This window comes from Anser anser (assembly GCF_964211835.1).
Source record: "Anser anser genome assembly, chromosome: 1".
Classification (NCBI taxonomy): domain Eukaryota; kingdom Metazoa; phylum Chordata; class Aves; order Anseriformes; family Anatidae; genus Anser; species Anser anser.
Genome location: NC_139720.1, coordinates 30,891,533 through 30,916,092, shown reverse-complemented (window position 1 = coordinate 30,916,092; position 24,560 = coordinate 30,891,533). Strand labels below are relative to the sequence as shown.

General features: G+C 37.6%; 1 long non-coding RNA gene across 1 annotated transcript; it reads right to left on the bottom strand.

Moving 5' to 3' along the window:
- Positions 1–13,236: 13,236 nt before the first annotated feature.
- On the bottom strand, positions 13,237–22,178 carry LOC310880258. The gene is made up of 3 exons (XR_014571575.1): positions 22,155–22,178; positions 14,336–14,358; positions 13,237–13,886 (listed from the first exon to the last, which is right to left on the bottom strand). It is a non-coding gene; the product is annotated as an uncharacterized lncRNA (long non-coding RNA).
- Between the last annotated feature and the right edge of the window lie 2,382 nt (positions 22,179–24,560).

The following is a 24,560-nucleotide window of genomic DNA, read 5'->3' as shown; positions in this document are numbered from 1 at the left end:
CGTGATGACCCTCAAGATAATCTGCTCCATGAGCTTCCCTGGCACTGAGGTCAAACTAACAGGCCTATAGTTCCCCGGGTCTACCCTCTGGCCCCTCTTGTAGATGGGCATCACGTTTGCTAGCTGCCAGTCGACTGGAACCTCCCCTGATAGCCAGGACTGCCGATAAATAATGGAAAGCGGCTTGGCCAGCTCCTCCGCCAGTTCGCTCAGTACCCTCGGGTGGATCCCATCCGGCCCCATCGACTTGCGTACATCCAAGTGTCGTAGCAGGTCGCCAACTATTTCCTCATGGATAGCGAAGGCCACATCCTGCTCCCCATCCCCTTCCACCAGCTCAGGGTACCAGGTATCCAGAGAACAACCGGTCTTGCCGCTAAAGACTGAGGCAAAGAAAGCATTGAGCACCTCAACCTTTTCCTCATCTTTTGTAACTAAGTTTCCCCCTACATCCAGTAAAGGATGGAGATTCTCCTTAGTCCTCCTTTTTGCGTTGATGTATTTGTAAAAATGTTTTTTGTTATCTTTAATGGCAGTAAAAGTAAAACGGCAGTAAAACTTTTGTTGTCATGAAAGCTAGGTTTTCGGGATATTTTCCCATAGAAAGAAGGTTGTTTCTGAAATTTCAGTAGCCTTACTATTGCATAATTTTGTTTCCATAGAGTTCATATATTCAAAATTTACTCTGCATTTTATTATTTTATTTGTTTTATTTTATTTATTTTATTTTTCATTCTGAATTGTGCTTAATTCTTTTTGACATACTCACCTGTTAAGAAATAAATTACACTTTCATCTGAGGTCTATTGATACTGGTAAATGTAGGAATTCTTCCAATTCTTTTTCCCTGATGAATCTCCATGTTTCTCCCTATATCATCATTCTTAATTAAAAATGACTTCTGTCACTACAGTATGTTTAGATACTGCACATTTTGGGGTAACTTTACTGCTACTCTTTACCATGGCCTGTCTTGTAGTTTATAAAACTGTTACCATTCGTAAGGCACAGTGCAAAACCACTGTTACTGAGGCAGAGTGTGTGTTTTATGTTATTCATCAGTATCTAATAGATTATTTTTTTTAAGTATACAACCCCCAGACCCCAAACAGTACCCCCCTCCCCCCCTCCCCCTTTTGATTCTGTGCCTATACAGAGTAAAATTCCATATGGTTTATCCCAAATAAAACTAGCTGCATATGTTTTATCTGACTTTTTAAAACAACAACAGAAAAAACAAAAACAAAACAAAACAAAAAACAACAACAACAAAAAAGAGCAAACCCCCCCAAATCCAACAAATATTATTAATAAACAATAGAATTTATGCTGGATCCCTGTTATGCAGGTGGTTGCATTTGAACATATCAGCTATACTGCAGCAAAGCACAATGTATCAAATGTCAATGACTATGACTCTTAATAATCTGCATTAAGTGAGGGAACAATTTGTTGATATCTTTGCTGTGCAACAACAACAACAACAACAAAATATGTCTTGTTTCAGGTGAACCTCAGAAACTTCAAGCACGCCATTCAGATAAGCTTGGTCACGTGTGGATCCTTATCTGAAGATTATCAAGTCATTGTCTGGATGTAACTATTTGCTAAAATATGGAATAAAAGTAAGGAACTGTGAGTACTTTTATATTCAGAAACTGCAGGCACAATTTCAGCTAGAGTATGGTGTTGGGAGTTGAATAATGAGAACTAATTCCCTTCTATTTAAGATGGTTTTAAGATTTCTGAAGTATGTTTTTTTTTTTTGTTTGTTTTTTTTTTTTTTATTAAAACTGGAAGGAAGCTCCAGCTGTGGAGAGCTGAGTCCAATAGCAAGTGTTTTGATAATGTGTTTTTGCTGCACACTTATAAAAAATAACTGCAGTGCCTCTGATACAATTAACTTCATTGGAACAGCTGGCAAATCCTGTTTTTTAAAAAGAGGACCCCTGTTGAGCATTCCAGTCACAAAGAGGATACAAATTATAAAAAAATAAAATAAAATCATGGTGTATAAGAGACAAGACATACATGATCAGTGGTAGCTTGCAGTGAGCTAGATCACACTTTTCATAACACTTCATCAGTGTTAATAAGTACATATTTGCATTTTTCTCCTTTTAGAAAAGCTCTTCAGGATACACGTAAGCTTAAGCTGAAGTTAACATGCTAGCTTGCTGAGGTCTCCTTGATCACTTACAAATTATTTTTATAAGATGTGAAACATGGAGCCAGGTTTTACTTTACTTAACTAGCAGGTGTATTTGAAACCTGGATTCAGAGGAGAAATATATATTTTATTATTTTTTTTTTTTTAGAATTTGTTCTACTGTACTAGTGTATTTTCACAGAAAATATCTTGCTGTTCTAGGGTAGAAATCTAGGCAGAATTCCTACATCCTTCATAGAAATAGAACAGACACTGAGGAATAAGGAATTTTGTCAAATTTGAAAAACAAACAAACAAACAAACCAAAAAAAAAAAAACACACTTGCCCTGCTCCATTTTAAAGTCTGCTCAGTTTTTACTGTGGCAGGAAGAGCCTAGGAAGAGCCTGCAACTAGTTACATGTGGTATTTTCCTATAAGGGTAGAATTTTCACTGGGAAACTGAGCTCTGTTAACATTAGGTGGACTCGGTTTCCTAGAAAGGAACGCACAACCCCAGTCCCCAAAGTGCCTTGGGGGCCATAGGCTGGAGGTGTGTGTCTTTTTCAGGGCAAGTCCAGAGGTATTGGACGAGCAGGAGCCCATGCTGCGAGGACTGGCATAAGGGAATGCAGCCAGGTGACTTCATGGTGGTGTCTGATCTGCTGGGCTATGAGCTGAGAGGTTCTGGGGCTCAGAGAAGCTGAGGGCCACATATCTTGGTCATGGCCCCCCTGCGGAAAGGCTCTGGGAACATCCTAGAGGAGATGATGGACAGGAAGCAGGAATATTCCTTTGTCTTTATGACTGTTTTGCTCAAGAAGGAACACTGGTATTCCAAAGGGACTTAAAATTAATCCCATATGTCTTCTGGCGCATAATAAACTATAGTAATACTATAAGAACACTACAAAGACCTTTCTAATGCTTAAGCTGGTCCAACTGAGCGTCCCCAGTAACTGGTGAAGGTCCACAGAATGTGGTTATTGAGTTCATTACACTTCCTTATTGTATGGTCCCTGAGCACTGTCACAGGCTGCCCAGAGAGACTGTGGAGCCTCCCTCCTTGGAGATCCTCAAAAGCTGCCTGGACGTGGTCCTGGGCAGCCTGCTCTGGGTGTCCCTGCTTGAACAGGGGATTGGACCAGATGGGCTCCAGAGGGCCTTTCCATCCCCAGCCATTCTGTGGTCCTGTGATTTCTGAGCATAAGACAATTTTTTCAAGATCCCCAAGAGCACTCTTGAATTTCCATGGGATTCTGGAGGTTATAGAGTTATGAATAGTTTATACCATACAATGAAAGGAAGTAGTAGCTGGGATGCTGAGTGCGGCACCAATCCACAGAGATAGGGCTATCAGTAATATGCATGAGCATCATTCTGGCCCCAAAGAGATTGCATAGAAGAGGCATCAGCAGTGTGACCATACCGTTTTCTCCTATTGTTCAATAAATTCAGGTCTGGGTCTTGGTACCGAAGCACATGGGAAAAAAAGTTGGTGGGGGTCAGCAAGGGGCAATTCTCATCCCAGGCAAATAGATTGTTGTGTTTCTGAGGAGGTGGAAAAAATGGATCATGTCTGGGAAAAGTGGCCTGTCTGGCACTTCAGATGAAGGTAAAAATTACACTGAGAATATGTCTGAGAAACAGCCTTGGTAGAAAAGTTCTTTTTGACCATTTCAGGTCATGAGCCAGGAGACCTTGGGCTTGGTTCAAACATTTTCTTAAAGCACAGATGCCAGTATTATCAGCTTTCTGAGGTATTGCAGGGAATCTGGCTCTTCTCACAGGCCAGGAAAGAAACAGAAACATCTTAAGTACACGTACACCCATGGGGACCACTGCGACAATCCAAATGAATTCCAGACACAGAGAATGAAAAAATATTAAAGGGTACAAGCACACTGAGCGTACTAGCTCTCTTGGTAAAGCTGTTACAATGTTAAATTGCCTCACATCTCTCATTTTTTTATTTTTTTTTTTCCTGCAAAACTGAAATTGTCTGACTTTCAACTATTCTTCTGGGCTGCACACAACTTTCTCAGCAAGATGGGAAAGGATCCCATCCTTGAAAGTCTTTCTGTATGTAAGACAGTCACCTAGCTGTGCCTGTACAGCCTCTTTGTTAAGCTGGCTGAAATCTTCAGTCCTCACATTCAAAAGGCTGGTTTTCTGTTTGGGCCATTTCTGTGTCTTTTTTTTTTTTTTTTTTTTTGAGCTTTTGTTTGTATTTCTATTTCCTTATCCATTCAGTGTGAAGACCAGCATTGTGATAGTGCAGCTGCCTAGGCTTCGTATGGGACCAGATAACTTTTTGGTTTCCTGCAGTACTTCTCAGAAGTGTGCTGGTGTTTCAGGATCATCTTATTCAAGACAAGGCCCAGGCAGCATGCTGAGGAGACAAGTATTTTTTCTCCCTTCTATCTCATATGTATAGAAGTGGGAGTTTCCAGACAGGATTCTGAGCAAGTGACATTGCTTTCCTTGTGAAGGAAACTTGGGTATGGCAGAGAAACCTTTTCTGACACGTTGAACAGGAAGATACAGCTCAGTCATCTCTAATGAGAGAAAGGAAGTGATGGTGACAGGCAGGGAGGTCTATGGCTCCAAGGATGGAGGTGGGAGGTGAGCATCCTGAAAACCCAGAACCCTGGGACTGCTTTGCTGGGCCTGCACAAGAAATATAGGTCTGTGTTTTCAATATCCACTTTGGTGAGCTGGACCGAACCACCCCCAGCACCATGCTGGATATGTTCCATTTTTTAACCTGCAAGGTCTCCTTATTGCTTTTTGATCCCATTACATTCAGACTGCACATTGAGGCTGTGGTGTGATGTCTCTAGGTTTTTGATCACAGCTATCTAAAACAGTAGCAGTTTCTCAGCTAGATACTTCCAGATCCGATGCTGACTGTATTAAAATATTCAGTGGTTTATAAGCATTTAACTAGGGAATACATTATTCTGCAACAGTAGATTGGATTCCTCATTATTTATTGTTCCACCAAATTTTATGTCATTTACTAAGTTTGTCAGCAAAGATTTTATTATGTCCTTTAGCTTTCATATAAGCTGTATTTTATAGCACAATGCAATTATGAAGCAATATCTGTTGTGGGCTATATGAAGACATTTGTTTTGGTTACTTAAAAAAAAAGCGTCTGAATTTTCATGGCAGGTTTTACAAATAATGCAAAAGAAAGACAAATAAAACAATAAAAATACAAAACCTAAAATCTGCTCTAAAACATGGCCAATCAGTTCTTCATTGCTGTAAAAGCAAGTTACCACACAATTCTCTTTTGCCTCATAACCTCCTCAAGAAATGAGAGACTATAGCTTGAGTGTTATGCTGCCCTTCAGATCAGCCAGCACGGGACTCTTTCAGATCCACTGAGGGCAAAGTCCAAGACAGCTTTGCCACCAACACTTATTAAAACAGGTCGTGTTTGAGTGTTTCTGCCGCTCTCTACATGTGGCATGAACCATCTCACCCTGACTTTCCTGAGAAGGGCTCAAAGGCCACGAGCACTGAGAAATGTCTCTACAGCATGCAGTCTAATGATCATTCTTAAAGAGAAGTTACCAATTTAAAACAAAAGAAACTGCTGACTATTCATATCTGCTGCAATGTTTCTGGAGCAGCCTGTGTGGTGGCCCTCCATTACCACAGACTGTGATTACATGGTACACATAATGCTGTTATTAAGTAATTATTATATATAAGTAATTAAGTAATTAAGTAATTCAGGATAAATTGTTACAACAACCACTATTCCCTGTGAAAACAGCCAAGACTGTGAGGTTACTTTGGATCTATCAGCATTCTGCTAGTTTGAAACAGCTCTCCTTCTTCAATATGTCCATGTATTTTATACTATGTATATTTTATGCAATCTATGGTGTGTTGTAGTTAATGAGGCTTAGGTCTAGTGTTTGTCCACAGTCCAATTTCCTTCCTGTTTTTTTAATAACGACCACTTAAAAGTTATGAACCATCATCTAACCTGCTTGAGACCCTTTGTATGTATACCTGGATCAATTTTCTGCGATTTTCAGGGATGTCTGTTGCACAGAGAGCTACATTGGAGAACTATTTTGATTTACAAATGATTGATTTTGAATAGGTTTTTCTTTCTGAAATATTCATGGATTATTTAGGATTTTTGATAATTCATCCACTCCTGTGCTGAAAAATAATGATTAAACAGATGAGATGCATAAGAAAGGCTGTTGATCAATTAGCTAGGCAGTTTACTATGCTTAATAACCACTGGTATTCCCCTGACATTACCCTCTAGTGTAGTTTAAAGCATGTTATATATCCTTGAGGATGTTATTTATACATTGTTAACCAATGACCTCCATTAGATGGCTAAACTGAATTGTTATGAGATTGAACAGGAACAGCAGTGGATGTCATTTATTTCCAAATGTAAAGTACAAAATTAGAGTTAAGTTAATGTTAAGTTGCCTATTACTTGGAAGCCGTTAGCAAAATACTTTATTTGAGTAAGCTGTGTTGAAGAAGTGTTTTATATATTGGTTGATAGTTGGCTGAATATGAGCCAGCAGTGTGTTCAGGTGGCCAAGAGGGCCAACAGCATCCTGGCTTGTATCCGAACCAGTGTGGCCAGCAGGACTAGGGAAGTGATTGTCCCCCTGTACTCGGCTCTGGTGAGGCCGCACCTCGAGTACTGTGTTCAGTTTTGGGCCCCTCACTACAGGAAGGACATCGAGGTGCTCAAGCGTGTCCAGAGAAGGACAACGAAGCTGGTGAGGGGTCTGGAGAACAAGTCTTATGAGGAGCGGCTGAGGGAGCTGGGATTGTTTAGCCTGGAGAAGAGGAGGCTCAGGGGTGACCTTATCACTTTCTACAGGTACCTTAAAGGAGGCTGCAGTGAGGTGGGGGTTGGTCTATGTCTCTATTGATAGGACAAGGGGGAATGGACTAAAGTTGCGCCGGGGAGGTTTAGGTTGGCTATTAGGAAGAACTTCTTTACTGAAAGGATGTTAGGCATTGGAATGGGCTGCCCAGGGAAGTGGTTGAGTCACCATCCCTGGAAGTCTTTAAAAGACATCTAGATGTTGAGCTTAGTGACATGGTTTAGTGGAGGACTTGTTGGTGTTAGGTCAGAGGTTGGACTAGGTGATCTTGGAGGTCTCTTCCAACCTAGATGATTCTGTGATTCTGTGATATATTGAAAAATTTACTCTGAAAGGCTGATGCTCTTACATGGAAGCCAGTTTGCTGCCCAGTACTCATATGGAGGTGACTGTGCAATTCTTCCCTAGAAACCTTTTATTGTAAGACCCTCTTGGTAGATGCAGTCAGATTTCTACCTTCATCAGGAAGCCCCCTGGCTCTGTCAGCATGGATTCAGCTGCAAGAATCAGTTCTTCCTGGAGGACCACATTTCCAGATGGAACTGAGAGCCTCATCTCACAACTGTCAGTTGTGTGCTTGTTCCTTTTACTGCTCTAGTGGGACTTCTGCCATGATTAAGGATTAATCAATGGAATGAAAGTTTGCTATGCCAGGTCCTAATTCTGAAATGTGAATAATTCATTGCTTTTAAAAACATGTTGCAATTTTCAAAATTACAAAAATTAGTAATAAATAAACAAAACTGATGTACTTTGAGGTTGGTTGAGGATTAATCATGAATTCCAGTCTGTGAATTAGAACTGGCAGGCTGTGCAAGAGTTTCAAATCTAGCGCAATGGATCTCCTGGGAGCTATTTCCAGCTTTTCTAGTTATGCAGCAGCAGTGATGTTGATTGTATAAGAAACCAACAGATTTAAGAGGAAAAGAAATGGGAGGACAGGTATAGTAAATCAGAAAGTTATTCCCTGTTACTGAAAACATTTGGGAACATAGTCAGGTACTTCTAACCTGTAAAAATTTAACCTTTATTCAGCTGATGATTGTAGTACTTTCTCTGAATTAAAGAAAAAAAAATAAATTAACATAAAAAAAATCAAAACCCAAAACCACAAAAATACATAATAAAAGTTATTAAATGTATTAGGCAACTCTCTTAACTGTCATGAATTTAATGACTTCTTCATCTTATATTAATTTTTATATCTGTAGGCTGTTCCCTTACATTTTACTTCTGTTAAGACTGGTTAAGACTGACTACATTTTACCTATTAAGCTATACTCGTTTGAAATCAACTAATATTCCATGATAGTAGTTTGGATCTCACATTTAAAATTACTTCATTTTCTGAAAATGTAGACTCCTTAGGACTGCACTTGTCCATTAGGGTTTGGTTACCGAGGTGTCACGATGAAGTTTCACTCTGCTTGCAGAGTCACTAGAGGGAGCTCCGGGTGCATGGCAAGTGAAGGCTTTGTTCTCAAACACCGAACAACCAAGGAAACCACAAAAAATACCTTTCCCAGCAGACAGTGATTGCAAAATGCCTAAAAATGGAAAAAGAAAGCCCTTTTTAATTCTCAATTAGAGTATTTTATATGCATTTTCTTGCTAATAATACATGCCTGACAAGCTAATAACTACGTTGTTTAAAGGCTTGTAACAAATAGTGTCCTGTTAAAACCTTTGCAAATAAGAAGTTTGAAAAATGCATAATACTAATGCCTTTGAGCCCTTTTAAGCAATAACAATCAAGATACATGGCTTTTTCAAGTGGCTGGTTTATCAAAGCTGATGAGATAGATATTCAGAAAGTTGGAAATAAACCTTTTCCTTTGATGCAAAGCAATGATTCTAAAACAGCAAAACATTTCCTTAAGTCCACTCATCTGATGCCTGATATTCATATAAAACAACAGGTCTCATGGTGCTAAAATAAGTGCTTTTTTTTTTTTTTTTTTTTTTTTTTTTTTTATGGGCACAAAGACATTCTTTGGGCAAAAAAGAAAAACGGGAGTGAGTACAATATACAGTGAGTAGCTTCAGTGTTTGTTGTTTGTCAAATTGCTTCAAAGGCCCAGTTAATTATGAAGACACTTTCCTGGCCTACACTTGGTGTCCTTTTGGTTTATTTTCAGTGTTTTTAAGAACGGACCTTATCTTTATAGCACTTTATCACATGAGAAGTTGTCAAAGGATCTAACATCTGGTAATAGGTAGTGTTAGTATTTCCATCACATAAATGAAGAAGTTGACTAATGTTAAGACAGGAGGAATTAATTCTTACAGATCAATGTTTCCATGCTTCCACATGAGACTTTCATTATGTTTAAAGCACAGACTATATCAACATGTACACAGAATCCGCAGATACCCTGGGGAAAAAACCTCCAGCAGTGACTGGGCCAGCTGCTGTTTGCTTCAATGACAGGGTGTGGTAGGATTCTGACAGAGTGACCTCATTGCCTTAAGACATGTCTATGGCCATAGCTAGGATATTTACCGCACCTAATTGTTTAAAGAAGACATATTGATATATCTTAATATTTGCACAGTGAACTTCATGATACTGAGATGTTATACCCTAATTTGGAGAAAAAGATGATGGGGCTAGCCATAAAGGTGACCTCGTGTCATGGACAGAAATGATACACACTTCACTCATAAGAGTGAAGCAGCTATATATTTAATTGATATAATGTAGTGATCTAACACTTACTCATAAACGAGACAGCGACTTAATGAGATTTGAGATGGTGAGGTACACTTGGATATTTACTGCAGAGAGGACAGTGTCAGACAAACTGTCAAGAGACCCTCCTGTTGAGTCGTGGGACTCAGAGTGGAGCCCCTTGCATTCTAAACTCCTTCTCAGAGCAGAGCCTAATGCAGCTGGAGCCAAACTTAGTCCCAGACTTGGTCAACAGTTTATGTCTAAAGGATTTGTATGTACACAATCAATCTAAGCTATAATCTTAGTGAAGCTTACAGAGGTTAGCAAGCTATTACTACTGAGTATTTGCTGCGGATAAGGAATTTCTCAACTGTAAGGAGTCTGTGAGCCTACCAAGTAGACTTGAGAGGCATCCCTACTCAAGGGGAGATTTTGGTATGCAACCCACTGCTGTGCAGGAGAGTTCAAAGGGCTCTTGGGCTGCTCGCTATTTATGGGACAAGAAGACTGACTAATAGTCATATTTAAATACCAACTGCAGATGTGAGTTTCTTCCAGATTTGGCTTGAGTCAGACATTGACCAGTGCTGTGGTCAGGTGAGTGAATTACTCAGCTAGACCCTTGGCTATTGTATTGTTATCTGCCTCTCCTAAATCCACCATGAGCCAGATACAGACATCACAACCAGATGGCATCCATCATGACCACCACTGATGCTTAAGCAGGGTTCCCAGGAGATGCACCCTCAGACCAGGTAACCCTTCAGGTCATGACAAAAAAGTCAGTTTACTCACTGAGCCTGCAAGTGCATATACATGTCCTTATTTTATTCCCCTGAATAATTTGAATTGTCAATGGAAATTCTATAAATATGCATGCACATGTGCATTAAGAGTGTTAGGATGAGCTTATCTTTTGAGCAAAATAGTGGTCATGGGGTCATTCCATTCTCATTTAGCCAGAAAACACATAAAACAGTGCTTTAGTTTCAGCTATACATTTCTGCTTTCCTAGTATAGTATGTTTTTGTTGTTTTTGTTTATTATTATTATTATTATTATTACATATGTTAGGTTTTATTTTCTGGAGATTTATTGCCACTGATTAAGTAAAAGTGTTTTTATTTAAATACCATGAAATAACAGTGTCATCAAGAATTCATTAAATCTTATCAAATATACTTTGTGGAAATTCTGAGGCTGTTACCTGTACATTATAATCAATATATTATATTTAGGGTATATTACAAAAAACTTTTATTTCAGCAACACTCAGTGATTTGTGCAGAGTATTTTGTGCATAAAATGTTCCATTCAAATCTTCTGTTTCTTCACATTGGAGGCCATGTGTCACTGGTGCTGTAGAAAACAGAAAAACTAACTTTGTGTTATTGTATAGATGATATAGAAAGGTATGGCACATTAGAATAAACAAGACCATCTTAGAATTTATCAGAATTTTAGTCTCTGACTTCTGCAGTATTCATACACCATTCACAAAACACTATGAGGAAGGAGACCATCTTTGTACTCAAGGCTGATGAGCACTGCTATACATTTATATGTATTGTTAGGTATGCATGACTGTCGTATGATGGTTATTGTTTAGTGAATGGCATTATAAGTAGAGTGAAGCACTGCTCAGTTTTACAGTCCCTTGAATTATCTCCATGTGGTACAATTTTTTGGATCTCACCTTCTGTATAGCTTTGGATTAAAACAAAACAAAACAAAACAAAACAAAACAAAACCCTTCAATTATATTTTAATCTAAAAATGTTATGTTTGAGTTTGAAAATTGTAGAAAAAGAGAAAACAGTTTTCTCCCCTTCCCTGCATTCTACATGCTAGAGGTTAAAAAGATTTTATTTTTCTTCCCTGCAGTGTGATATGAAGTATCACAAAGCATTTCCTGTAAGAGTTTTGCATACACGTTGCAGAAGGATCTATTTAAAGCTATTCAATGTTTGAAAGATCAGACCAGCAGAGAGAATCAGATAAAACAGATGAGAGAAAATGTCACAAAATCATCTTTTGTGCATCATTAGGACGAATCTTCCATAATTTTGAATAAGGCTATATATTTTTATTTTTATTTTTTTCCTTTTTTATCTGTTGTAGTTCAAATGTTTATCCACGTTAACATAACACACAAATAAAACCATCTGGGCATGTGGCCATATATGTTTTTCTTAACAAGCACAAATAAAATAAAGGTTGTGATGTGCATGTTGTGCATCACTAGAGAAATTCAAAGAGAGATTGAATTCACATTATTTTGCAGTGTTCAGCTGAAGCTCAGAAAGACTGTATTTTTTTTTAGTCCTGCTTCTGCTTTTACCACATCTGTCTGAAATGTATATTACAGAGACAGATCAACTTATATGACACATTTACTCCCAAGATTTTCTCTCCCAGCTGAAAATAGTCTCTCCAACAATATAAGCAGTAAATTGTAACATGATTTTAGCCAGAATTTGACAGGAAGCATCCATGCCGAGCCCAGTGTCTGTTTGTCCCAGCCCATGTTTTTGGTAGCACATGTAACGATCTAAGGAGATTTTCCAGCTTTGCAATATAGGCCAAGTCACCATGTAGCTCATGGTGCTTTACGTTTTACAAGCACTGTGCAAATGTTAACGGGGCTTCATGACACCTCAGTGAGGTAGGGAAAGATTATTAACTGCATTTTACAGAAGGGAAGACTTAACTAGGGAAGAAGCGGATCCTGCGAGGTCATATAGGAAAGCAGTGACAAAACTACTTTTAGAACTGAGAAATCCCTGGCTTCATCCCACTAACACACAGTGTCCTGGGCTCAAAACCCTCAGAAATCAAGCTGTGTGATTATTACCATAAAAACTGTAGTAAACAATATCATTAACACAGGTCTAGTATAGAATGCCAAGGCATAATGATGTCATAATGTATATTTTAAAGACTTGAAACACACAGAGAATTCAAGAAATTGCAATTATCCCTCACTAATATTGTTGTGGGCATTTTGATCAATAGCACATCATAAAGTTCATTTGAACAGCTGAAGATATGTTCCATTTTGTAGAAACAAATGTACCAAACTCATGGTTATGGGTGTACTGTGTCTAGACAACAGGGCAATTATAAGGAAAATTACATTTTTGTTTCTATTGCAAACTGTCTTGTTAGTCTGCTCAATATTTCCTTGCCACTTCATTTTGACCAGCAGTTCCCTTCTTAAAGAAGGTCAAACAACCTTTTTTCATTATTACTGCCTGCTGTAGCTATATTATAGGTAATAATAATTATAGTTCATTACTATTATACAAAATAAAACCCATCCTTTCTTTGTAGTGTAGCTAGCTGATATTTTAGAACATACTAGTTTACTTTTAAAGTTTTAACATTTTAGCTGGGATGTAGTCTTTTCTCCTGGGTTTATTTCTAACATAAAAAGAATAAATGCATCGGGGAGCAGGATGTGGTGAGTTCCCCTTCCCTACAAACTCATATTGGCCTTTGTGCTCACTGATTTTCTAGTATCCTGAAGAACTGTAAAAGGTGGCCAACCATTTCCTCCTCCTTTCTCCTCCAGCTGCAAAAGAGATAGAGAAAAGACAGAACAAAATGTAAGCTCCCACTGCCAGGAAGGCATACCAGGCAATGGATTCCAACATGGATACAAAGCTTAATAATTGGAAATTACATGCTTTAAGAAATGGGAAGAGTGCTTTTGAATCCTCTCTGACTGGAGAAGCAAGTGAACCCCAGGTATCTTAACTCCTAGGAGGCATATAATTATTGCGATGAAATCATCAACACAATAATCTGGAACAAGAAGAGAAAGTGTGCAATTGTCATTATCAAAAATCCATTTAAGCAGCTAAGTATGGAAAGCACTTTTTTCCTAAGTATGGAAATTCATTTCTTCTACTGAACGCTGCTTTCAAGGAGGTGCTTCATGCTAGCTTCTGTAAAGGTGTCCAGGTCCAAGAGCAAGACGGTGCTTCCGTTGAAGAGTTTTGGTATTTTCTGTTGGCTGCTTTAAGTACAGCTGACTGTGGAGCCCTTTTGTAAATGCCTGTTTCCCATGTGACAGTAATGAATGTTGGCTTTATCACCATAGCACTGCACCAGTACTTCTGGAGCTGAGTCCCTTTGCGCACTGCAGTGTCAGCCATCACAGCACTAATGTGTCTCTGGGGGAAGAAGGACTGAGCATAAGTGCCAAGATTTTCCCACCCAGGCACAAATATCTTCTACTTCTGCTTAAACTTGCAAGTTTAACAGTATTTGTTCTAAATTCTTATAGCATCTAATAATAACCTTTTAAAAACACTTATTTCTGACTTATAAAGTAAAAGGCTGCCTGTGACTGAATAAAAGTGAGGAAATGACCACTGTAGAAAATAGGAGAACAGTGGGTAAGCAATGATTCACTATGACAATTATGCAAACAAATAATAATGTAAACTACTCAGAAGGCATTTCACCACTGCAAATTGTTAGCACTGTCAACAGTTTCTTGAAATCACAAGCTGTTTGCTGAATTTCTGAATTGTTCCTACATATGTGCATATTTCTATGTAAATGAAAGTCATTAAACAAATGTTCCTGTGGTGAGGACGCAAGTTCCTTTCCACATTACCACAAGTTCTTCTCTTAGGCATTCTGTAGGGAGAAAAAAAAAAAAATACATTTTGATTATTCAATGTCTTATTTGTTTCTAAAATACAGCAAATTTCAAAAATCTTATATCTGTGTGTAGGGGGTGTATAACTCATCTATAGGGCATGTGCCTTTTCCTAATTCTTAGAGAATCTGAAAAAGTGAAATGCCCAAATTTGTGCTGCTTTTTGTCAAGCTCATCAGTATAGTGCTATGTTCTTGTTCTGTGTCATGCAAATCAAGGACTGTGGTACCCCTCAGACTAACTTAAATCTGCAAGTGTGTGATTCTGAATACTTCAGAACACCTTTTTAGACCATATTAAATGTTAAACAGGGCTTAAATTTCTCTTTAAGATTTTCTTATGCCACTTTAAACTCAACAGTGTTCAAGAATTCTTGAAACAGTTATAATCAGAGGACAAATAGTTTAGCTTATGATGTTGGCAAGTTCTGATTATGTCTGGGTCATGATCAAACACCATTAATCAAGCAAAAGAAATTCACTGTCTCCAGGAAACTCATGATTTGCTAGGCATAGATAGCTGCCTTCAGGATTTAGAGGTGTTACATGGTGGCTCTTCCAAACATTTCTCTAACCTTGTAATCACATCACAGACTTTCTCATTTTCAGCGTAGTAGTCCTCAGCTTAGAAGAAAGTGAGAGCAAAAATAGGCAGGAGAAAATGTGCTAACTGAAATATTTCTGATGTTGTCAGTGAAGAAATATCTTATACCAAATAAATAATCAATGATATTTGCAGGAGAGAATACCCTGTCCACATTACCAGCCTGCTTTGCCCATATCCTTCACTTACCTCATTGTTCATGTTTTATGTAAATAATAATAATAATAATAATAATAATGTCTATTATACATTTTTGCTTGAATGAGACAACTTCACAAATTTCCAAAGTGTCTTAAGAGAAATATACAGTTTTTACTCAAACAAAATTTATGCCAAAAAGCATTATTCAATCTAAATGAAAGAACAGCTGTGAAACACTTCAGCTTAATCAGAATTAGGCAGAGAAACCTGAAGGCTTTTTAGAATGTAGTACTTAGTATACTGCAGTATTTGTATTTGCAAAATTTATGTTGACTGAGGTGAATTCAAGAACTGAAAGAATAATAAAATAAACAGAATTGGTAGACAATCAAGGATTCTACAACTTTCAAATTATAACAGAAAATAGGCAGTGAATATAGAGTTTTTTTATTAAATCTAATTGGCATTTGTTTCAAATACTGAACATGGAGAATAAAAGAGGATATAAGCCAGATACCTCTAGTCTAACAGAGGAATTTTTAAAGGGACTATGATAATATTATAACACGATATTTTTAAGAATGTGTTAATTTTTGAGGTTTTTACTGTCATTATATTTTTAATGGTACAGCATATGATATGTGGAGGAAAGAATAAACCCTGTGTATTGTACTTTCTTGATTCTTTCCCCTTCTGCTTTGAAGTGTGTATTTTGGTACCAGCTTTACCTTTGATCCAATTAGTAAGATTTGAAAAGTTCTGCACTTTTGCAAAAGGATGTGGTCAATCATATGGTCACTTGGTCAGTCAATGTCCAAACAGCATTTGGATATTCATGGAGTTTTGTTCTTTACAGGAAATCATGCTGTCCTAAACTCCATATATAGAGATTCTAGATAATCTTTCACTCAGATCTTTTCATGTTAGAAAGGTCATTATAGTTTTTGTTTGCTCTGTTGCTGTTTTGGTATTTATCATGTAGATGAGATCTATCTTCAGGCAGTCTTCTGAGAACCCCTTGGCTTTGGTTGATGCAGAGTGAAATTACAGCTTACCCTTTCCTGGCAAATGGGTGTTTGACTCCTTCTAGATATTTTTTATTCCTAGAAAGCAAAAGGGACAGCAGGGTATGTTTTTAATGGAATTGGTGAAAAAGTTTGCTTTTCTATCTCTGTTCTGACAATGGTGAATAACAGTTTCTAGTGAAGACATAAAGGCCACATGAATAAAAGACAGAAAAAAATCGAGAAAGAGATAGATCTGCTGTAACGACCTTAGATCGTAATTCTGGCCTTCACTCAGATAATGGTTTGGTCTCTCAATTTTCCTTACATTTGTTCAGGATATATTAGGACTGAGCTACTTCTCTTGTAAAGAAAAAGTGTACTTATGTAATGGTTTTGTTCAAGAATACAGACACAGTTTTACAAAAACTGATGAATTGAAGTAGATTTTAACTTTAAACACAAATAGACCTTTCCTCTTGTTGCAGTGAGTTAATATTTGAAATTGGAAGAATAACAAATCATTGCCTGTGGCCTTTCTTTTATCCATCTGCCTTAAATAATAATAATAATTAATAATAATAATAATATTTTTTATGCAGGTTAGATGTAACAAAATGTAGAAAAGCAAGGTAATGTGGGTATAAATGAAATGTTACCTAGGTATTTTTTTTTCCATTAATTTTAGTTTCCATCATTTAAGCTGTAGTTCATTTCTAATTTTGACTTCATAACAAATGAAATGTCCCCCATTTGAGACCAGGAATCAAAGAGGCATTGTCAGTTCAAATTTGGCCCTCTATTTAAATTTTACAAAAAGGAATATGTAATTAAATCTAACAGTTGCAGGAAAACAAAATCATAATTAAAAAGACTTGAAATATCCTGTGTTGGCAGACAAAGATTCTCATGATGCAACAACAAGAATATGACTTTAAAAGACAATTACTTTAAATGAAATTAAACAAAAATTGATTCTTTTTTTGCTCTTTGCTGCCTCAGTTGTAGAAAATTTAAATCAATATGAAACAAAAGATAAAAACAAAACTATTTTTTTTGTCTTTAAAGATCAATGTTGATAACAGATATATAAATTGATTTTAATATGTGTAATTTAAATAGCAGAAACTGTGGGTAGTAAGGGTGAGGAAATGGTTCTTGTGAAAGCTTATTGATTCAGAAAAACATTACCGGGGTAATTGGCTAGTAGAGTTTACCAGAGAGACTTGTAGTTTTCTTTAAAAATATTGCATTAAAATTACCTCTTCACCTGAATTTACTGTTACGTGCTGATAAAACTTTGTTTTCCTTCTCACACTCAGAATGTTTCTAGCTTTGCCTTTTGTTGTGCTTAGTTATATAAATATTGCAAAGACATTTTATTTACATTAATTTCCATTCTACCATATTAGTAATTAAATACAAGTTGACTAATTCTTCACTACTGCAATGACATTGTAAAATAAGAACAACATGTGGTTCTCTGATATTTTGATCATTTTGAGTCTTAGGCATCTTGAATAGAAAGGAGAACAGTTCCAGAATTCATGACTATGATAGTTTCTTTCAAAAAGCTGCCATACAGAGATGTGTTGTGAATGGACTTCTGCTTTCTTAGCAAGTCATGGTAAACAGAGGTATACGGAACAGACACAAAGTGACGCAAGAACTAGAAGTCAAAGTTTTTTGTTGTTGTTGTTTTGTTTCATTTTGTTTTGTTTTGGTATGGGGCTGGGAAGGAAGGGAGGGTTGTGGGGTTGTGGTGGTGTGTTTCTTTTATTTGCTTGTTGGGAGCTGTTTTGTTGTTGTTTTTCTTTATACTTTTTTTGGATTTTTTTTTTGTGTATGCTTTTGTGTGTGTGTGTGTGTGTGTGTGTTTAAATTACAGTAATAGGTATGAGAAGCCATCCCTTCTAAGTGTGAGACTGTTCAATTATGTTCATATATATACAGGTCATTTGGAACCATTTCCAAGCAAAACAGAGGCCTATGGCACCTATAAGTTACAAATGCACTAATTAGCAAAGGAATTAATACTAGCTCACATTTAACCCAAGTATAAGCATACAAAATAATGCAAACCATAATACTGCTATGTATTGTTGGAATAACAATGGGGGAGAGGGTGAGGGGATGGAATTGTTTGATCTTTAAGGTCCCTTCCAACCCAAACCATTCTATGATTCTATAATTCTATGAGATTTTGTAACATTGCTACCACATAGGCAGATACAATATATAAAGATTTTAGAAAAGGTAATAATGAAACAAGCAAAGGGGCACATGATTGCTTGTGTAGTTGCACATAGGAGTCATAGGAAAACACGTAATCAGAAAGCCATTTGACAGAATTTGTGAAATGGACAAAGAGCAAGGTAAGCACAACAGACTGCAAACATATAGGACATGCTACTGCATTTGCAAGAAAGATAACTAGTACAACCAAAGCCAAGGACACCTGAGATAATCCTATTCAGAGTAGGGAAATATATAAACATTGTGTTGAGTGAGGAAAATGGGGAAGCTGGAAGACATTTGGTTCCTGCTTTGATGAGATCTCAAACCTGGCCATCTTAATTTTGGTGACCAAGACTACACATAACTACACCACATTAGCTCTGTGGTACTGTATGATTACAGACAATTTAGGGTATGATAAGGATTGACAGCTTTGAATATGTAGTGATAATGTTTGATGAAGGATAAGAAACAATTTAACATAAATTGTGCGTTGTTAACAAATGTCAATATAATGAAGCTTTGTTTTAAAGTTTAAAACTGTCCTGACATCATTCTTCTAGAAAGTCTCAACACAGCAATCTCCAATTCCCTAAATTTCACTCTAATTCTTGATCTCTAATTCTCTAAATTCCCCTAATTCCTTAAATTCCATAAAGGGGGTCTCCTAAATTCCATGAATCCCCATATAGCTATATCTACACATATATTCTTTCACACCCCACTCTCCCCAGAACATTCAGGAGGAAGGTGAAAACAGAGGAATGGAGGTTCTCTCACATCCCTTCATAAGTCTCTTGAGGCTGAAGAAAGAGCATCCAGTAAGGCTCTAGAGCTGTAAATCAAATCTGGGACTCACATTTGAATGTTGAACCTGGAAAACCAAGGACCTCATAGAATCATAGAATGATGAATAGTTTGGTTTGGAAGGGGCTATTATGATCATCTAATTCCAATCCTCCTTACTTGGGCAGGGACACCTTTCACTAGAACACATTGCTCAAAGTGCCATCCAGCCTGGCCTTGAACCCTTCCAGGGATGGGGCATCCACAGCTTCTCTGGGCAGCCTGTTACATTGCCTCACCACCATCTGAGTGAAGAATTTCTTCCTTATATCTAATCTAAATTTACCCTCAATTTACATTTTTCTCAGGAATGCAATGGGGAGAAGAGAACATAAATTTTGACTTTGCTTAGAAACTCTAAGATTCTTCCTTTTCATTGAGCAAATTCACAGTGAATCCAAACAGTTAATCTGGAACATCCACTAGTGAAATAAACTTTCCACAAGAAAATCCACTCAGAGTTGGTGTAAATGTGGGGTACTGATTTGATACTTCTCCCACCTTCTCCTGTACTTCTTCACAAATAATCTTTTTTACTATTGCAGTAGGAAAACACACATGTATAGAGGAACAGAGATTAGGGAGAATGCTCTGTGAACTTTAAATGGGAAGGAAAAATCTTGAAGACAGCAAGTCAGAGTAACAATAAGCATGAGAGTGTGTATATCACTAAAATATGAAACAGGAAAGCCCTGCGTAACAATGATTGACTCTTTTGCTAGAGAGAGTCTGAGTCTGGTCTCTTTCTGCAACAGCCACGGGAAGTTCTGACCCAACACCCTTTGGAGTTGACATGCCCTGACTGTGCCCGCTCCTTGGCCTATCTCTGATAAATGGATGTTGTGTTTTAGTGACATATGATGATTATAGCTGCAAGCAATATGAACCAAATATCTGTAGGAAACCTTGATTTTAGGACTATGCAATCAAAAACATCTGGATTAAAAAACTGTCTTTAGTTTACAGATCTTGAAATAAAATATGGCTCAGTGTCTGAAGGTAATAAGCAAGCTATTGCCCCATGTCCAAAAGGCTGAATATAACAAATTCACAATGGAGTCTCTGAGTCTGATGGATTACATTTTTACTGTAGAAGATGAAAGTATGTCTATGTTTGGTATGTATAGTTGGTGAAATTATTAGACCATGTAATCATTTTTTATTTCTGAGAAAGATTTAAAGAATGTAGGTTGTATAGAATGAATATTGAGATACTGAATGAATCATTAATATAACATGGACATCTTCATTGGCCTAGAGGTGGATTGTCAAATGATTTACCTGCAAAAAGATATTTGACCCATTTCATCGCTGAAGAACTTTGCTTGTACATCAGGTATATTAAGTTTAGCAATTGTAATTAAATGGTTTACCTTTGCCTGGCAATTACCAGTGTCCTACTTACAACATTTATATTATTTTCTATCAAAACTATTTCTAATAATTGGTTTTAATATCTAATTAGTCCATAATTGCAGTACACATCCAGAAAAGTAAAATATAGAACAGAAAAATTATACCTTGAAAATTGTGAGAATTATGAAGTAATAGGAAAAAAATAGAAATGATATATATTTTTAATTTGTTCACTGAAATTGAGGGGATGAAGGTCACAAGCTTTTTTTTTTTTTTTTTTTCCTCTGAGTGATAATTCAGATCACAGCTCCAAAGGGGTTGGAAGCTTCAGCCCTAAATCGTAATATTTTAAAGAATAAGGGACGGGGTGAGTATCGAACAAAAAATATCACAGCATGCTTTGCTATATGTATTCTGTCAGCCCCAAATGTAGGTGATGTCAAATTAAATGAAGTCATAAGAGTCCTCACTGACTTGAAAAGGTTCAATAAAACCTTCAAGAAGAAATGTGCGTACCAAGTACTCTGTTGCTTTTGCTGGTGATGTAACCAGAGAAACAGATTCCTCAGTCCCAATCACTTCAAAGTAGTACTGGAGATGTTTTATTTTTAATAATATGTATACTGGGGCACAGATATTTCTCATCCTATAGAGGTGACTTTTAATATTATGTAGTCATTCTGCTTTTACCTCCTTTTATATGGTTTTCCAAAGAAAATTCCAATGTCAGAGAAAGACATTGTGGAAAGAACTTTGGTGGCATACATTAAACAAAAGAGACTTTTGTTTGGCTGCTTTTTGTCTTCCTGGCACCAGACCTCCACATATCATCAACGCACAATATTCTCCCCTTCTGTAATGCTCCTACAGCTACAAATCAGGGTAAAGGCAGCAACTTAGTGTCTCTTTCAAAGCTTAGTTTTGCAATTCAGTATTTTCTTTCCCCTCTTATTTGTATACAGTATAAGCATTTGTTTCCAGGTCTGGAACCCCCAGCACAAGAAGGATGTGGAGCTGTTAGAGTGGGTCCAGAGGAGGGCCACAAAGATGATCAGAGGATTGAAGCACCTCTCCTATGAAGATAGGCTGAGAGAGCTGGGGCTGTTCAGCCTACAGAAGAGAAGGCTCTGGGGTGACCTCATCACAGCCTTTCAATACTTAAAGGGGTCTTATAAAAAGGATGGAGAAGGACTCTTTACTTGGGTAGATTATGATAGGACAAGCGGGAATAGTTTTAAACTAAAAGAGGGGAGATTTAGAGATTAGAAGGATTTTCTTCATTCAGATGGTGGTGAGATCTCAACCCTTGTGCCCTTTGCATCATATTTTCTCCCTCTTCCCCTTTGAGGAGGGGGAGCGAGAGAGTGGCTGTAGTGGAGCTTTGCTGCCCACCTAAGTAAAACCACCACAGTTGTGAATTAATTTGTCTTCAGACAAGATGGAAAACATGCACCATTATCTGCAAAGAATTATAACTGTAAAGTTGCAAAGAACGGCTGCAAATAATTATATAAAAATGCATTGTGTAAAACTATAATTAGAATAAGAAAACAAACACTTCACCTGTCCAACTTGTTTCAGCTCACCTTTTCCTCTTTTCCTGGTTTTCAACTCATGTCTCCTAACCATGGTACACAGAACAGGTTGAAGCTCCAAGTCTGGGCAAAGATTAAAAGATCAAGCTGTCAGACAATAAAGATGAAAAGCAAAGATATTTTATCCTAGAATCATAGAATTTAGAATCATGGAATATCCTGTGAGTTGGAAGGGATCCACAAGGTCCCACATCAAGTCCAACTCATGGCTCCACACAGAACTACATAAACTATGTGTCTAAGGTCATTGTCAAAACTGTTCTTGAACTCCAGCAGGTTGGTGCTGTGACCACTTCCCTGCGGGCCTGTTCCAGTGGCCAGTTACCCTCTCAGTGAAAAACCTTTTCCTAATATTCAATCTGAACCTCTCCTGACACAGCTTCATGCCTTTTCCTCAGGTCGTATCACTGGCCCTTTCCCCCTCTGTTCCTGCAATGAGATCTCCTCTCAGTCTCTTCTCTGGACTGAACAGTCCAAGTGACTTCAGCCACTCCTCATGTATCTTGCCCTCTAGATCTTTCACCATCTTTGTAGCTCTCCTTTGGACACTCTCAAATAGTTTTAGGTCCTTCTTATACTGTGGCTCCCCAGACTGCACACAGAACTCAAGGTGAGGCTGCACCAGAGCAGAGTAGAGTGGGACAGTCATTTCCTTCGAATGGGATATGGTTGGTCCTTTTGGCTGGCAGGGCACGCTGATGACTCATACTCAGCTTGCCATTGACCAAAAACCCTGGATTCTTTCCATGGTGCTGCTCTCCAGCTTCTCATCCCTTAGCCTGTACATATAGCTAGGATTGCCCTGTCCCAGGTGCAGGATCCGGTACTTGCTCTTGTTAAATTACAAGCGGTTGTCAAGATCTCTCTTTGTCAAGATCTATACGCAAGGCCTCTCTGCACTTGAGAGAGTCAACAGCTCCTCCTAATTTAGCATCATCTGCAAACTTTGTATGCATTCAAGTTCTGCATCCAGATCATTTATAAAAACATTGAAGAGAACTGGCACAAAAATGGATCCTTGGGGAACCCCACTGGTTACTGGCTGACAGTGTGATGTAACCCCATATACTGTAGCCTTTCGAGCCTGACCTGTCAGCCAATTGTTCACCCACTGTATTATCTATTTATCTAGCTGTATGCTGGATATTTTATCCAGAAGGATACCATGAGAGACAGTATCTTTCTCTGCTAAATTCTGAAAAGATCACATCTACTCTCTTCACTTCGTCAATGAAATCCTTATATTCTTCGTCATAAACAACCTTTCCAAAGGAGAAGAGCTGCTATCTTACCTCTAAAAGAGGGCAAATGCTGTCCCTCAAAATAACAGTGGCATGGCAATGATGGGGAAGACAACTGTGCTCTGAGTCAAGACACTTGTTGGCACTTTTCCCATTGAGAGTTCAGGATGGAAATTAAAGCTGCTTTCCTGACAGAACTAGAAGTAGTTTCTTTCCTCATGTGACAAGCCTTATTAGCAGAGAGCAATGCAGTTTTCACCTTTTTGTGCCAGGAGGAGAGATTCTAGCACAAAGAGTAAGTAATATTCCTTTTTCTGGACAGCTCATAAGCTGCCTTGTTTGGAATGTTATGGGGTGATGCTCATGTTCAAGTAACAGCAAAGAAATAAAAGTGTTGTTATGGTAATTCTTGTTTCCTTTTTATTTATTTTGTGTTACAAAGGAGATAATGGCAATCCTTTAGGACCTTTCAGATACATGACACATTTAAAATAATGACTGTTCTGATCATTCCAAATTTCATTTTGAACCACAACATCAACAGCAGGAGTTTCTGCATCAACAGGAAAAAATGCAACCTGCAACAGCTTTGCACAGATAAGATAAAAAAGCCAATGTCATTCTATGAAAAAATGAAGAAGGCTTTCTATGTTTATTATTTAGATCAATGAGGCATGACAGATGTATGAAGACTTGCAGATACCTCTATTTTATATTAGAAATACAGATCTGATAAGTAGTGATTAATCTTAATTTCTGCATTAGCAATATTATAAGTCATATGTGAATGCAGCATGTTTATTTCAATGAGTATTATTTCTCAATAATTGTCAAGAACATATGGAAGTTATGACATAAGGAAAAATTACAGGAATTGCTATTTTGATGCAGACCAGTGATTTCTCTAATCTAATAGCCTGGCTTTTGCAGGGAGCGGGACAACCTGCCGCAAAGGATGTATGCAGTCTTGGAGTGGATAGCAGTTTAATACTCTGCAGATTACTCTGATGATCTCAAAAAGTTTGGATTATGTACAAAGCACATTATTTAACATTTTTCCTGATATAATTTTGGGTGTTTTCAAAGTATTGTACATATATATGCATGTGTGTGTATGCAAACTTTAAAAATCATGACATCCTTGGACACCCTTTAA